Source organism: Schistocerca piceifrons, chromosome 4 (genome assembly GCF_021461385.2).
Source record: "Schistocerca piceifrons isolate TAMUIC-IGC-003096 chromosome 4, iqSchPice1.1, whole genome shotgun sequence".
NCBI lineage: Eukaryota > Metazoa > Arthropoda > Insecta > Orthoptera > Acrididae > Schistocerca > Schistocerca piceifrons.
Window position 1 is genome coordinate 395,874,973 of NC_060141.1, and position 17,751 is coordinate 395,892,723.

The 17,751-nt window shown below is 42.4% G+C and overlaps 1 pseudogene; it reads right to left on the reverse strand.

Moving 5' to 3' along the window:
- Positions 1 to 16,075: 16,075 nt before the first annotated feature.
- On the reverse strand, positions 16,076 to 16,192 carry LOC124796915 (annotated as a pseudogene).
- Between the last annotated feature and the right edge of the window lie 1,559 nt (positions 16,193 to 17,751).

Sequence of the window (17,751 nt, forward strand, 5' to 3'; positions counted from 1 at the left end):
GTCCCCCTTTCAGTTATTTCAGAAGTTCTGTAATATTTGTTTATTTACTCATATTTTATATTGCATTTGTGTTTCAATAAAAGTGTTTGACTCTGCAACTTACAAACTAATACCTGATTGGAAACGTTATTGCGGTTGGTCGACGTAAGACACGTTACACTTTCTGCGAAGCTATCAACATAGTTTATTGTGTTGTTATTCCAAAGAGTTGCAATAAAGAGATAGAATTTTTTAAATGGGAAAAAAGTGGTTTCTCTCAAGCACTGGAATCATTTAAACTTGTTCTGTACAAATCAGTTTAAATCACGTTCGTTTCACGTTTAGTTTGTGATCTAAATCCCTTCGAAGTTTCAGGGGCAGATACCACACGCTCTACACAACCCAATGCGCCTTCTAAAGGTGCAGAGAACGAGGTTTGACATCGCGAGTATCAGGGGCCGACGGGCTTCCCGACGCGCTGTTACACGTTCTCGATGCTCGGCGCAACCTGATACGATTCCACTGAAGCAGTAATGACGTATACCGTGAGATATCATAGGAGAAAAGTTACGGCAGCCATTACGTTCATGTGTGCTAAACAGTTACTTCGGGGAACAAGCAGCTTGGGAAGGCGCAGCAGTAACAGACGTAGACCTGCAAGAAGTGAGGAGACGGAGGTATTTGCCTTAGCAGCAATACACCATGGTACTGAATCTCCCTGTATTTTTGCATTTAAATATAATTTATTATATTATTTATTTATATTTATAATATATATATATATATTATTTATTATATTATTATATTTATTTACTTTACATGATTATTTTGTTTTTATACTGATATTTTTATATTCATATAATGTATGGCAAGACACTTTTTTCTTAAAACTATTTATTTATTTACATATTTTACGCCCACATTGGAGCACTTTATTCAATCCATATACATTTACGTCTTAATACTAGCTGCAGATTTATCTTTCCTAATCTGCTCCCAAAACTTCTTCCTGTTTTCCGACCTGGCTGCCCATTCTTCATCAATTATCGTGTACTTTTTGCGCGTAAATGTCTTTACTTTATAGTTTATAAATGAGTTTCAGGATCTTTTTCTCTCCTCGGCCTTCGATTTGTCAAGCCTAACTCGTCTAAATCGTGTTGAACTTCTTTGAACCAGTTATTCTCGGTATTACTTTTCCAAAAGTAGGTGAACAGTTGTTTCAGTAGCCTGGTTTCTGGTAGTCTGGAAATGTGGCAGAAAAAAACAACCCTCCTTTTCCGCATTGTGTCAGTTACTGACTCAGTTTCGTGGTATACAGCTTCGTTAGGTAATAGTCGCCACTGTACCCCTACGTGGTACTTTTTGTTTTTAATTGTTCTAAGGATTCTTGTGTCTGTCTTCTGTAGTTTGTCTGCGGTTGATTTGGTGTTCATCTTGAGCAGTGTTTACCTATCATAGGTTGTTTCAGGTTTAATAGCAGAGTGGTAGTGTCTGAGTTTTGTATTTTTCGAGAGACATTTCTTCTTGTATGTTAGCCAGGTGATGCGTTGCGCTCGTTTCAGTTTAGTTGTTCTGCTTCCTACTGGCATTTTCTCGTTTGAATTCGAACTTATAACCTCCCCTAAATATTTGAGTTTATTTACAGTTTTAATTCGTTTGTTATCGTTCAATGTAATGGCTAGTGTTTCAACCTTGAAGGATGGTATCGTTTCTGTCTTTTCAGACGAGATCCGTAGTCCTACAATTGCTGCTATTTTTTCGAGTTCTTCAATTTGGTGTTTAGCCTCTTCTACGCTATTATCTAGCAGCGCTAGATCATCAGCAAACGCCAGCCAATTGAGTTTGATATTTCTGCCAATCTTGGTGTTTAGTTGGCATTTCTTATCCCACTCTCGCAAAACTTTCTTCAGTGCGTAGTTAAATTGTAGTGGTGAGAGACCATTCCCCTGTCTAAGTCCCGTCCGGATTTCAAATTATTCAGAGACTTCCCCTCTGAATTTAACATTTGATTTAGTATTGTTAACGGTGTGTCCAATGAGATTAAGGAGTTTCAGGGGCAATCCAAATTCCTCGAGGATTTGAAGTAATGAATCACGATGGATACTGTCATATGCTTTCTTGAAGTCAACAAAAGTGGTGACCAAGTTCTTGTTTCTCACTCTTTGATGTTTCATGGTCCACTTAAGGCTGATAATTTGATATGGACAGCTTCTTCCAGCACGGAATCATCCCTGATATTTTCCAAGTTCTTGGTCGAGTTGTTCCTGAATTCTTGTAAAGATAATTCTTGTATGTGACATCAGGCAGCGAAATCCCCCGATAGTTGTTTGGATCCGATGTATCACCATTTTTTGTATCGGGTGTATTATCGCTGTATTCCACTCTTCTGGAATTTTTTCAGAATTCCAGTTGTCTACTATGTGCTTATGGAGTTTCTGAAGTGTTTGTTTATTTGCGTTCTTCCACAGTTCTGCGACCAGTTGAGTCTCCCCAGCTGCTTTGTAGTTCTTAGGCCACCTAGTTGCTTCGGTCACTTCACTCAGATCTGGTGGTGTAATCTTCTCTTGATGTGTTTTGGTTTTTGGATGTGGTTCGAAATCTAGATACTATTTTGGTTCCTGGGCATTTAGTAATTCTTTGAAGTGATCATCTAGAATTTTGGCATTAGCATGATTATTGTGCGCTAGTTTCCCATTTTTATTTTTCATCATTAGTGTCGAGTGGGGTATACTTTGTTTGATATTTTGTGATTGTCCTATAATAGTCTCTTGTTTTATGTTGTTTGAATGATTCTTCTATGAAGTGTAGGGTTTCTTTTTGATGGTCTCTTTTGATTCTTTTGATTTCCTTGGCTGTTTGTCTTCTGGCAATGTTTAGCTCTTCTCGAGATTTTTCAGTTTTCTTTTCGTGGTCATTCAGTCATGGTTAGTGCATTTTCTGTATTGCTTTATCACATTTTTCATTCCACCAGGCATGTTTCTTTCGTTTTCTGACAGGAGCAATCACTTCGGCAATGTTTTTCAGTTTATCAATAATCGTTCCCATTTCGTAACTTGGAAGTGTTTTGGATCTCTTTGAATATTAGACATTATTTATTAAATAGCTGGGATCATATTTTCTCCTCCAAGTGAATTTTGATGGTTAGTTTTTCTCTCTTGAGGTTAACTTAATTTTTATTTTTGAAATTTAATGATCTGAATCTATGTCCACCCCACGATGGACTTTCACGTTATAGATTCCCTTGAGGTATTTTTTATCCATTGCGACGTAGTGTATTTGACGGTCCCCAATTTTAACATTAGGGCATTTCCAGGTCATTAAGTGGAGCCGGAACGATGAAAATGACAAAATTAAAGTTTTTGGGTTTTTTCATTATAAAATTATTTGGGGTATTTTGGATAAAACAAATCAAGTTTCACCCATGTAAGTGAATTCTGTGTTTTTTATCGCTGCAAAGTTGACGCGCCGAGTAAACGGTTGTAGCGACTTGGTGTGTCACCTCTCACAGCGCCGCTCGCTGGCTGCAGGTAGGGTATCTTCACGGAATTAGACAGTGTTTTGTTTTCCAACGTTGTATAGCTTTACCTCTGTGACAAGTGACTGTTCATATCGGTAAACATAAACGCTATACCGTGTGTGTTGACTTGTGGAGTTTGCTTTGTGTTGTGTAGCTGTCCAATTTTGCGTATTTCACGAATTTTGCTCGTACCTGTTTTACGTATTTGGTTTGTGGATATGAATATGCCCCGTTCCAGCAATCGAGTGCTTAAGAAAATGCACAATGAGTGGAAGAAGAAATCTTTTGTTGTTTCGGAGGAAGATGCTGCTCAGACTGCTTCACCGACTAGTCCAAATGAATGTGATAGAACTCCTTCCAGCAAGAAACTTTGTGACAGCAAAGAAAAATTTGAGAACTGTGAAAGTCACAGTAATGATGTGAATGAAATAATTAACATTTCCTTGCTCTCTAATATTTTGAAACATAACATATTATGCCAAGTTTGCAAAGAAGGAGGACTGGAATTGAAAATAAATTAACATTTCCTTGCCCTCTAATATTTTGAAACATAACATATTATGCCAATTTTGCAAAGAAGGAGGACTGGAATTCGAAATAACTTCACACATTAGTTTGGCATGTAAAATGTTACTGAAGTGTAACAAATGTGATGCTGAAGTTTCGTTTTCTAATTCTAACAGTATTCCTCGTAGTGGAAAGAAGGTGTATAATATAAATGGTAGGCTGGTGTATGGCTTGCGTTCCACTGACAAGGGCAGTGCTGCAGGGACAATGTTATGCGGAATTATGAAATTGCCAAAACCACCAACCATGTTTGGATTTTATAATGAATTGGTGGAATCATCTGCTGAAGATATTGCTCAAGGAACAATGAAGAAAGCAGTTGAAGAAGTTGTGACAGAGAACGGGAATTGTAGAATATTTCTGTTGCTTTAGATGGATCATGGCAACGTAGAAGTCATAAATCTCTAAATGGAGTTGTGACAACTACCAGTGGAGACAGGTGCAAAGTAACTGATGTTGCTACTCTCTCAAAACATCGTAGATGTAAAGGCAATACCAAGAAAGAACATAGTGAAAGTTGTGAAGCAAATTTTCAATGCACGAGTGGAGCGATGACAGTACAGGAAGTGAAAGCAATTTTTTCCAGACCACAGGAGTGGTATAATGTACGATACACTATCTAGGAGATGGTTATTCTAAGGGATATAAAGCTATGGAGGAACTCAATGAAATTCACATTAAAAAACAGGAGTGCCTTGGACATGTGCAGTAGCGCATGGGGGCTCGCTTGCGCAAACTAAAGCAGATCTGAGAAGCTTAGTGATGGTAAGACCCTTGGAGGAAGAGGAAGACTGGCAGATGAAGCAACTGATAGGTTGCAGAGGTATTATGGGTGTGCAATTAGGCAAAATACAAGAAGCATGGAGCATATGAGGAGAGCAGTATGGGCATTATTTTTTCATACTGCATCAACAAATGAGCACCCACTCATGCACTGTGCCCCACAGGTGATGACTCGTGGCGTAAGTACCAATCAGGAAAAGAATATGCCCGAAAAACAGTTTGCCAAATGCCGTAATTGACGTAATTAAGCCCATATTCAGAGATTTATCAAATTCAAGTTTATTGGAAAAGTGTTAACACGGGAAAACACAAAATCCAAATGAAAGTGTAAATAATTTAATTTGGATTAGGATTCCCAAAAGAGTGTTTGTACAGATAAAACATTGTATTTTGGAGCGTATGATGCAGTAGCAACATGCAATGAAGGAAACATTATCAAATGTGATGTGCTGAAGCGTTTAGGTTCCAACCTGGACGCAACACCATTTCCACAATGCGCCTAATTGATGAAGAAAGACTAAGAGGTGCAGGAAGAAGAAACAAAGCCTACAACAAGCAGCAAAAGGGATGAAAAGACCAGTCAAGAGAAAACTAACACCGGAAAAAGAACAGGATGCTGATAATCCATTGTATGGGGCAGGAATGTATTAAAAAAACTATGGAAGCCATTGCCCGTAACTTTAAAATTTTCATCTTTGAGCAACATTTTCTCAAAAACTGCTAACAGTATATCAATGAGCTTTTTACACAATATTTTTTACTTCTTTTCCTTCATTTTTATGACAAATTGTAAAAAAAATATTCTATAATTTAAGAGTTACAGAAGGAAACGTGTAAAACTTTAGAGAAAAAATAATCATCTGTTTAAAAAATTGTAAAGCAAATCCAACAAATATTTCTTAAAATGGCATTATAACTTTGTAGAGAAATATTCACTGAACGTGTAGTCCAAATCTCAGAGCAATATGTTTAATGGTTTTAGAAAAAAATGTTCTTTCTATTTGCTAAAATTAACATGGAGGAGGTGAATCGTTCCGTCTCCCCTTAACTTATGCGAATTCTCTTAAACCTTGTAGTTTCGAGAATAAGTCCATGATCTACGCAAAGTTCAACTAGTCTCTGACCATTCTTGTTTGTCAGTTCATGGGCTGGCCATTTACCTACAACAGTGAGATATTTTCTTTCTTTCCCAATTTTTCCATTGAAATCTCTTAGCAAGATTCCAATAAGGGTGTCAGGGATTTTTAGTTATGTAATTAGATCAATAGAATCCTCAATGGGCTGTACAATGCAGACAAATCCAAGCTATGCTCTATAAGAGTGCACTAAGGAGCAATACTGTCTGAAAATAAGGCAAAAATTTTAGAACAGCCGATCGCATATGCATCAAAAACACTGTCACCCATCCTGATAAATTACTCTCAGATAGAACAAGAGGCCTTAGGCTGCAGTTATAGTACGACCGGAGCAGCGATGGCAAAACAAACCATTGTTGGTCACTGCCCACGATTATAATGCCACTGCGTGAAGCAAACATGTTTATCGTAAATTGAAGATAGAGAGGGCAAGAAAGGAAAGGAAAGGGAGAGCATCAGTGCTGTCAGCTGTATTAGGATGTTGCTCGGAATCAATGGTGAGGACTGAAAAATTTGTACCCACCTGGGATTGAAACCCGGAATATGCTGCTTGCAAAGCAGGTGCTGTAAGCACGGCACTATCCAGGTCACAACGTTCTCACTACTGCGCGGACTATCTCGGTACGCCTTTCGGCGGATTCACACTCTCATCGAGTGCCATCTACCCGCAGTCCCTGTCCATTTCCTCCTTATTCGGTCTCTCAGAGTGCCACAGGAGGTCGGACGTATATATGAATGCGTGGTCTGTTCTGTCTGTTGCGTCTGTTCTTTCTGACATGCCCGAAAGAACAGACACCATGCATTCACACCATGTGATTGGCCTAGCGGGGCAATGGATCCACCTTCTTCAGTGCGGATGCACAAATGCTTCATACCTCCGGTGGGAATCTCAGAGAGCGAACACGGAGGAAGTCGACAAGGACTGCGGATTGGTGGCTCTCGGTGGTAGAGTGAATCTGCCATGAGGCGTTCCGGGATAATCCACGCAGTTGTCGTAATACTGCGTAAGAGATGGAGCAGTGGTTAACACACTTGACTAGTAAGCAGGAGATCTCGGGCTGGAATCCCAGTCCGGTACACGTTTACACTCGTCGCCGCTGATTCCGCGTTGTGTCCCAGTGCAGCTGACAGCAGTGATCCCTCCCCTTTCCTTTCTCTTCTTCCTCTCTCCACCTTCAATTTACATTCTGACTGAGATCCGTTCCAAACTAACCTTAAGGACACATGCAGATGTTATATGGGGGTCTAGTGTTGAGATCGTCAAACCTATCAGTTAACAGCTGGGAAAAGGTTATGAAGCGCTCGAAAAGGTTCCCAAAACAACAAAGGATTCATCTGTCAGATCTGATGCACTGTCTTCAGTAAATCATAGCATCAGCTGCTTCGAAATTGTATTGGCTCTTATCATACGGCACGAGCTCTTACATGCCGTCAGTGGGTCAGTGAAGTTCTTCAGGCTGAAGATATGCAGTTAGACGTCCCCCTGCCAGATATAAGTGGATTGACTGTCATCCTCAAAAACTACAGGAGACACGGTTCACATCCGTTACGTCAACTGCGAAAGTATTGATGGCAGACATAGGATGGGACGCAAAGTTTTCAGCTCGTCGCCAAAAGAAGCGCAAACAATTTTTCGAAGAGAGTGAAGATGATCCAAACAATGTCGCTTACGAGACCCTAAAACTGAAGAAAGATTTAGAATCGAATACTTCTTGGTGTTCGTCGATTAAGCTTTGAGTGGCACGAGATTAAAGTTCAAAGAGCTGACTAATTATTCTGAATACAGATTTCTTCTCCATCCGTCCACACTCCATGACACGCAAAATGATAAAATTGAAATGAGTTCTTAGAAACTAGCGAGTTATTTGGAACACGGGGATCTAGCTGAAGTACATTCATCTGACCTTGTTTCAGAAGTAAAACTGCTGCGTTACCCGATTACTCCTATAGTAAAGACAGGTTTGAACACACTTAAGTACTTAGACCCACTCAAAGAATCGTATGCCAGTATCACCACAGCTCACCGCATTTTGCTAACGACACCTGTCACCGTAGGGTCTACAAAAAAAGTTCTTCAAAACTGAAATTTATTAAGAACTATCTAAGATATACCATGGTGCAGGACCGTCTTAATAGACTTGCTATACTTTCAATCGAAAGCGACAAGGTACTTCAGCTAAAGAGAGAAGGCATTGTTCGAGAGTTTTCTTTGCACAAGGCACGTGAAGTTCCGTATATGTAAACATACGCAAGGGCAATTGCTTAGTTTCCGGCTGTTAAGGTTTGGTTTGCTGATTGCCAATATTTCACGTATTGTACCTTTTCTTGTGCTCGCTGCGATCGTAGTGCGATTTAAGATTGAGTTATTGTCATTAATAATTGTTCTACAAGGGTGCAATTAAAGTGTCTTACGAGGGTAAGGCAGCTAAAAATAACAGCAGTTTCCGTCTATTTTAACTTCTTGTTAGCCAAATACTTTACACACCTGTTGCTATGTTCCGTGATTTCACCTGTTCCATTGTGGAAATCGTTTTTTTTTTAACTTTTGAGCTTGATTTTGCGAGTGAAGACAACGAGTTTAAAAAGTAGTTCTTCGGTTTTTGCTCTCCCCGAACCCACTCCTTGGGGTCGCTTACAGGCCTCACATGCCTTAGCCATGGGCTCGTTTAAACCAGTTTGAGAAAAATTGCAGATCAGCCGGCTTGCGCGTTTGCTGTCCATGCAGTGAAGCGAGCGTGCGGGCTTCCTCGGACCTCACTGCCCCAGTGCCCAACTATTGTATACCAGGGCGCGAAGCAGCAGTGCGGCAGCTGCCCGACGCGCAACTCCGCTATGCGCTGTTGCGCCGCTCCACTATAGCCCGGGACTTCGCTGTCAAGCACAGCATCACAAAATTCAACATGTATCTCTATGGAGCACTTATCCATCTAATGACTCATCGCAAGCCACTACTGGCAAAATTCGGACAGCGAGTGCAGTAGGCTACCACAGCGGGAACTAAAGTGTCTACAACGATGGGCCTTGATCCCAATTAGTTCAAACCACGAACTTCACTACATGTTTTTAACTAAAACTCATAATTCCGACACATTTGCATCCTACTCATTGATTGAAACCCAACGTTTGACTATAGGACAGATCGACTAGTCAGTCATCGACACTGTGCAAAACTCTTCCATAGCAGCTATCGAGATAGTCTATGCCAAAAGACAGGACTCAACGATTCAGCAAATGCTGCAGTAGTTTCGTTATGGCTGGCCTCCACAACGTCTCTGCTACAGACCTTCTTTCAATTGAAGACCCATTTACGATTATTGGTAGAGTTATGCTACTGATCACAGATCCCAATACCTATACGTGTTCATTCTCCAATCAGGGAGATTTCAAGTATAACAGCGTCTACATTGGGGTCACTGGCGAACGGTCCACATGAAGGACACAGAGCGTCGCAGCATGTCTATAGAGAAAACCAGCGTCCGTCCCTTGCATGTATCAGGTGCACTGTACGTCAAACAGTCGCGCCACCAAACGTAGAACCTAGACTAGCACCATGACAGCCAAGAGTCACGATACTCTCGGAATTCTCACGGCCTTTCACAAATTCTGTGCGGCTCACAGTAGTGGATGCGTTGTTTAAAGTCTCTTATGAGGTTGATACGAGGTCCACCACCGCAGAAGCCACCTGCTGGGTGCTGACAAAGATATTAGCAATAGAAAGCCTCTACTGAGCCTTAGTACCACACAATGGTGCCCAATGTACATCCTAAACATTCGCAGAATATTCTTACAGGACTTGCATATCGCACACCACAGCAGTACTTTTCCACCTCGGATAAAGCTGCAATGCGAACACGCATGTTCAGACAACAAATGTCACAGACGACAGGAGACAAGTCAAATCCTGTAGGACTAAGCTTATGTCTTTACTTTTAGCAAACGACCCCACTTCTTTGCCGATGGATCTTTGGCTCACGATGTATCAGCATGTGAAGTCACACACCCCTGTTGCCTACATATAAGGACAAGAAAAATTATTCGAATGGGATGGACATCGCTGGATGTGATGTACATGCACAGACAAAAAGTATATTACTACTTCAGAAAAATTTATGGTTATTCAAAAGAAAGAGCTTCTCAAAGTAAGCAAGTCAATAACGCACTGCTGCACCTCTGACCTCTACGCAAGTAGTTATTCAGTTCGGGATTAATTGACAGAGTTGATGGATGTCTTCCTGAGGGATATGACGCCAAATTTTGCCCAAAAGATGCGTTGTATCGTCCTAATCACGAGATGGTTTGAGGGACCTGTGTAAGATGGCAAGAACTATGCCCCTTACATGAAGTCATTTAAGATCACCTAACTCACGTTGAGCGAACAGTAGGGCTCAACAAAAATGACTGACAAGGAACAATTCATCTTGTAGAGGGTATAGTATGGACGTATTGGAATAATTAATGTCGGGTGATGGTTTTAAAGTAATTCACACAACATGAAAACTTTGTGGAAAAGCGTCGATTTACTGGATGCTAGTTTACCCAAGGGAAGTATTCGAGTTGACCACGGTGTACGGCTGGGGAGCGCCAAAGGGAAGCGACAATAGGCAGCTTAGGGCGGCTCAAACTCCTGAGAAAGCAGTAACGGGGTGCGGCCTCCAGCTGGCTTAAGATGAGTGACAGTGAGGGGGGCTGGTTGACCCCATGCTGGTGTACCGGGAAGCAGACGGAGAACTTGTACGCCTGTTGATAAAAGTCCGTCATCCCGTTTTCAGTGAAACATGCGAGAAAGCCGTCTAAAGCTATGGTGGAGCGGTCAACAGAGGTCAAAATATGCGTGTTCGTGACTATAGCAACTTCACGCTGAATTCACAGAGTCTGAAGTAAATCAGGTGAAGAGCGACAGAATGAAATACGCCGGCCTCCGATGGGAATGTAGGACCGAGGAATTAAGAGTACTCTCCTGCGAGTCAGAATTCCGGAAAACTTGGTGTTTGTGCAGATGCTAACCTTGATGGATGGCGTGGGAGGAGCTAAATAGCAGAAGTTGAGAGGAAGGGAAATTTTTTGGGAATTTGCTTACTTCCAAGAGCAGGCATTCGTTGGCACTGGGAGCGACACCTAATTAACGCGACTTGCGCTGCAATTGGCGTAAGTGATTTTGCTAGAGGGGAAACCGAGGCGAAGAGTGGACTGCGAGAAGTCTCCGTAGTGGTCTTCCATTCCCAGCTTGCCTAGAGTGCGGACGTGGCGTTCTTTAGTCAGCTTGCCTGAGAAAGAGTGAGCATCTCTGCAGTTTAGGACTTAGCAAATGGAACGATTGCACTTGGAGATAGGAAGTTTTGGTTCAGCTATGTGCTGAGCAAGATAGCTAGGAGTGAATAGACGAGCGCAGCCTTGCAGCACCATGAGGTCGGCCGACGTCTGCACAATGACGCTGCTCCACCATGCTGTACTCGGTGATATTGCGCCCGCTCCGGCCACTTATTAATTTGTTGGATCACATCGGCAAAGTTTCCATGAGGGTTTCATGGGCCATGTATTGTAGAATTCTTCTCGCACTTCGCATTACGCCTGGGTCAGTCGATAGGAATTACTTTTGATTTATCGTGCTTCACTCCACGCAAACGCAATTTATTACCACTGCCTGTCAGGAGAGTCAAGTAATGTGGTGACTGAAGATCGTGAGGTAAAATAAATCTGTGCTAATCGACTGCATCTGTTTTCAATCAAGTAGTTGAAATCCCAAGTCACTTTATTAATTAATTTTATGTTAAACATTTGCCTCTGGTGTTCAATAGCTGAATATAACATCAATGTGCACCCCTTTCTAATTAAAGGGATCAATTCTGAATCAATTAATGTCAACACTGCCACCGCAGTTCAATAAGGAGTCACAGGGCCTTATTACTTTCTTTGCATTATCCGACATTGCGGCAGTTTTGCACTCTCTGTTGATCTATTAGTTAATTACCTGGGGTGAACACACACCAAAACCAGATAAGTGATGCGTGGGGTTTTACACCTGTCCATTATACTACAAATCTGCTTAAATTGGGGAGATCTGGAAACCTTGACGAGTCAGACAGGGTTTGTGTAGCACAGAAGCAAACAGAAGGAACTCTTGCCGTGGGTGGGAGCCAATCATCCTGATAAAATGTGAGCCAAGGGCGGTTTTCCGAGAAGAACAATAAAACCGGGCGTAGAATATCGTCGACGTACCGCTATGGTCTAAAGGTGCCGTGGATGGCAACCAAAGTGCTCCTGCCATGTAATGAAATGGCATCCCAAGCCATCACTTTTGGCTGTCGGGCCATATGGTGGACGACAGTCAGGTTAGAAATGCACCACTCTCTGGGGTATCTCTAGACACGTCTTCACTGATCATCGTGACTCACTTTCGAAGCGGGACTCTTCACTGAAAGGTGACAATTATTGTAATTATTGTAAATTAGTTACAAACTACGGCGTGAAAACATGCACACGTCACTACATATATTCGGATTTAGGTTATGACATGTTCAATATGCCTGCCATAATTGGCGATGATGTGGTGCAGAGGCATGACAAAATTCTACATGACCTGCTGAAATTTCGGAACATCGATGCTGTCGATGATCTCCTAATTGGCTGCTTTCAGCTCAGCAATAGTTTTGAGGGTATTTCTGTACCGCTTGTCTTTAGTATAGCACCACAGAAAGGAGTCGCACGTGTTCAGATCCGGATAATATAGTGGCCAATCGACGCCCATGCCAGTGGCCTCTGGATACTCCAGAACCAGAAGACGGTCCCCAACGTGTTTCCTCCAGGACATGAAACACTCCCCTGCATCAATGGGGGTGCTGCTCTATCTTGGATGAACCACATCTTGTCGAAATCAGGGTCACTTTGGATAATGGGGATGAAATCATCTTCCAAAACATTCATGTACTGTTTGGTAGTCACCGTGCCGTCAAGGAATATCGCACCGATTATTCCTTGACTGGACATTGCCCACCACACAGTCACGCGTTGAGGATGAATAGACTTCTCGATACCGAAATGTGGATTCTCAGTCCCCCCAAATGCACCAATTTTGCTTATTGACGTATCAATCCAAATGAAAGTGGGTTACGGCGCTAAACCAAACCATATTCACATTAGATTCCTGTTCGTTAGTTCTGTGGACAGTACTACTGGCGAAACACAACTGCTTTTCCATAGTCCTGGGGCTTGAGGGCTCATGGGTTGAAATTTGTATGGAAAGAGATTCGGGTCTTCAACAACAATTTCTTGCAGTCTCTCCCGGTTAATTAGTAACCGTTATGCAGTTCGTCTGATCGATTTCCTGGGGCTGGTTTGAAACACCGCACGTGTAATCTCGATGTTTTCAAACGTTTTCAACCTTTTTTGGACGACCGGCATTGCCAACACTGTCATCACGAACACTACCCGTTCTCTCAATCTTGCGAATGAAATTCTTGATGGTTAGCACACTTGGACCGGTTGTCTTCAGCTTGAACTCGGTCGCAAACTTCCTTTGAGCTGCAGTTGGGCTTTTATTGCTCGCATAGTAGGCCTTCACAAGCGCTATACGCTCAGGCACGTTGTACCTAACTTTCACGGGCAAATGGCTGACAACAACAAACCGCGTGCGCATGCGCATACTAATTCCCATCATGCTCCGAGGCCAATTACGCAGTTTGAACGTCCTAAAGCAATCTGTTCGGAAGTTTTGACGGTTTTAAAGTTCAACACTTGTCACCCTGTACTACATCAATGACATTCCAGACCGAAGAGTAACCCCAGACAAGGGTGGGAAACCAACCTGACTACCTCTCCCTGTATGCCCTGACAACGGGGGTCATATATAGTCTGGGGCCCATTTTTTTTCTTTTGAGCGGCGCCACGTATGTGCAGTGGACTGAATATCTTTTCATGTAAAACCGATTTAGTGAGTCAGAAATGCTTAATGCTTCGGCGAACGTTTATTAGAGAACTCGTGAATGTGTGACTTCTGTCGGTTATTAAAGACGTGTGGGAATAATTTTATGAATTTTCAGCGCCGCTCGATAGGAGAGAAACAGATTCAGCGTACTTACACTGAGGTCACAAAAGGCATGGAATACCGCCTAATATCGTATCGAATCGAACCTCTTCTTGCCTCGCGTAGTGCAGCAACTCGACTTGGTATGAACTCAACAAGTCTTTGGAAGTCCCCTACAGAAATATCTACAGCCAAACATAATTGCGAAAGCGTTGCCGGCGCTGGATTTTATGGAAGAATTAACATCTCTATTGTGCCTCATAAATGTTAGATAGGATTCATATTGCGTGATGTGGGTGGGCATTAATTCACTCGAATTGTGCAAAATGTTCTCCAAATCAGTCGCGAAAGCTGTGGCCCAATGACATGGACCATTGTCATCCATAAAAACTCAATCTTTGTTTGGGAAAATGAATTACCTGAATGGCTGCCAAAGGTCTGCAAGTAGCCGAACACAAACATTTCCAGTCAATGATCGGTTCAGTTGGACCAGAGGACCCTGTCCATTCCATATAAGTCCGCAGCTCGTGGTAGTGCGGTAGCGTTCTCGCTTCCCGCGCCCGGGTTCCCGGGTTCGATTCCCGGCGGGGTCAGGGATTTTCTCTGCCTCGTGATGACTGGGTGTTGTGTGATGTCCTTAGGTTAGTTAGGTTTAAGTAGTTCTAAGTTATAGGGGACTGATGACCATAGATGTTAAGTCCCATAGTGCTCAGAGCCATTTTTTGAACCATTCCATATAAACACAACCCATAGCATTATGGAGCCACCACCAGCTTCCACAGCGCTTTGATAACAGCTTGGCTAAACAGTTTCGTGGGGTCTGCGCCACACTCGAACTGTACCATTTGCTCTTACGAACTTAACCCGGGACACACCTTACCAGGCCACGGTTTTCTAGTCGTCGAGGGTGGAACCTACATGGTCACGAGCCGAGGAGAAGCGTTGTGTAGTAAGCAAAGCCACTCGCGTCGGTCATCTGATGGCATAGCCCATTAATGGAAAATTTCGCTGCACTGTAACGCGACTGCTCACTGTCATTAAGCGAAGCAGTCGTCCACTACGTAGAGGTAATACCTGAAATTTGGTATTCTCGGTACACTCTTGAAACTGCGGGACTGTGGACCTCGGAAAATTGACTTCTCCCCAGAAAAGGAATGTCCCATGTGTCTAGTTAAAAATACCACACCACGTACAAAGTCTGTTGATTCCCGTCGTGCGGCCATAACCACACTGGAAGTCTTTTCACACGAATCATCTGATTCCAATGACGGCTCCGCCAATGCACTGAACCTCTTACACCTCCAGTTCGTGATATTACCGCCATCTGTGTAGCCTATGTGGATATCGCTATGCCATGATTTTTGTTATTTCATTGTACAATATTGAGGTATTACTTCTAAACTTGATCAAGAGACACTTCATTTTCTTTATTTCTTAACTAGCTGCACAGCACAGCTTTGCCGATGGTAACAGAGTTATTTATAAAAGCTAATATCCTTTTATCACCGTATCGCCTCCTTCCCCTCACCGCGTCCATCTCCTTGTTCTACCCTCCCTCTCTCCATCACTTCTATGTCCCGTCTCTGTCCAATAGCTCCACCACCCCTCTCTGTCGATTTCTTCCTGCTCTTCTGTCTGCCCATCTGCACCACCTCCTCTCTCTGTCCAACTCGTCCCCATCTCTATGTTCATTCCCTCCTCCCTCCTCTCTACGTCCATATTCTACTCCTCGTCTATCTGTGTCCATCTCCTCCTTACCTCTCAGCGTCTTCTATTTCCACCTTGGCATTTTCTCTCTCCAAGTTGTCACCGCCACCCCAGTCGAAGGCTGGTGGTTCTTACCTCTGCCGTACTTATTTTCAGATCATAAAGCACTCTGTCTTCAGGTCACAAGTGGCCCATCGGGACCATTTGACCGCCGTGTCATCCTCAGGTGAGGATGCGGATAGGAGGGGCGTGTGTTCAGCACACTGCTCTCCCGGCCATTATGACGATTTTCTTTGACCGGAGCCGCTACTATTCGGCCGAGTAGTTCCTCAGTTGGCATCACGAGGTTGAGTGCACCCCGAAAAATGGCAACAGCACATGGCGGCTGGATGGTCGCCCATCCAAGTGCCGGCCACGCCCGACAGCGCTTAACTTCGGTGATCTCACGGGAACCGGTGTATCCACTGCGGCAAGGCCGTTGCCTTTTCAGATCATAACGAATGTTGAAATTGTTCCATTGGCATAGGTTGAGCTTCTTACCCAAAGCTTTTGTCACACACACGTTGTATGCCTTCCCCATGCACAATGTATGTTAAATGTATTCATATATATGTAACATGTTCCACATGTATCTGTACACGTATTTCACCCGTCTACCGGGGAATTTCTCCATGTAGTTTCATTTTTACACAGCTAGATATTTATGGTGTCATGTCTCCTGGATTATGATTTGTACCATGATAAAATTTTCCAGGTACATACAATGATATACGTGGCTACTGTTTGCGATATGTGGAGTGAATAGGATTAATTATAAGGAATTAATAAATTTAAACATTAAGCACGTTGTAGCAGTTTTCCTCGCTGTCAGTATTCCTACATCATGTTTCCTAAACTATTTGTTGTATGATAATATATTTTTGTAGATATATTCAGTGACATATGTGGATATTGTCTGCGAAATTTGTTGCCAACAGGGTTAGTAGCAAAAAAGTAATAAATGTAAGAGTCATACAAGATGAAGTAGTTTCTCAACATCTCGGTGCTATGATGTCATATCTCCTGAACTATGAGTCATACGATGATATAATTTTGCTGGTAGATTCCGTGGTTTTTTGTGAATACTGTCTGCGAAATTTGTTGCGAATACCTGTATAGTTAGTAGCATAAAAGTAATAAATTTCAACGTCATGCCCAATGAAGCAGTTTCACCTCATGAACAGTGAAAACGTAGTAGGTGTAAATGATAAACTTTCCTGATCATTTTGTGGGGGTTCGTCAGGTATAACAGTTTAGTAAGAAGGATCTGATATTGTGCGGGAAGCTTGTTGCTTGTCGCTGAATGCTCACATTATCAATTCTAGATGAATAAAGTATCTGTATTCGTGTGTCTTGATGTACACTTCTATTTTACCCGCACTTCCACACCTTTGTTAGATAGGTATATGTAAGGTAATCCATTTGTTAATTCAGGGTACGGGATATCTCCATTCCAAATTTCATACAGATCTGTCCATCTGTTTCAGCTTGAAAGAGCAACAAACATGCGAACACACACACACACACACACACACACACACACACACACACACACACACACAGAATCTTTCGAAATTACAATGTATATAAGATTAAAGGACAAGGTGATGTCATGTTTTTCGAAAGTTTCATTAAAAATAGCGTTGGTATTTCCTACTTGCCATTCCATGAGCCACACTCGATTGTATGCGTGTTGGAGCCACTGATGGCAGGGAAGTAGACCAGTTGGGACATTGTGGCAAATTTACAAGGTACGCAAACTTCTTCATGGTGGATCAGGGAATTTTCCCTGCTCTGGACCTTCTCATTACGAGTTGGTCAGCGCACTCTCTACATGCAATGGTTAGCGAAGAACAATTGAGGCTGTTAGCACGTCCGATGTGGTAATCTGTCAGGGCAGGAACACTTATCTCACCCTAATTAATGAATTAGTCAGGCAGTGGTCTGAAATGTAACAGGAGCTGCAACACAGGGTCTTTACTATTGTTTTAACCGTAGAATCA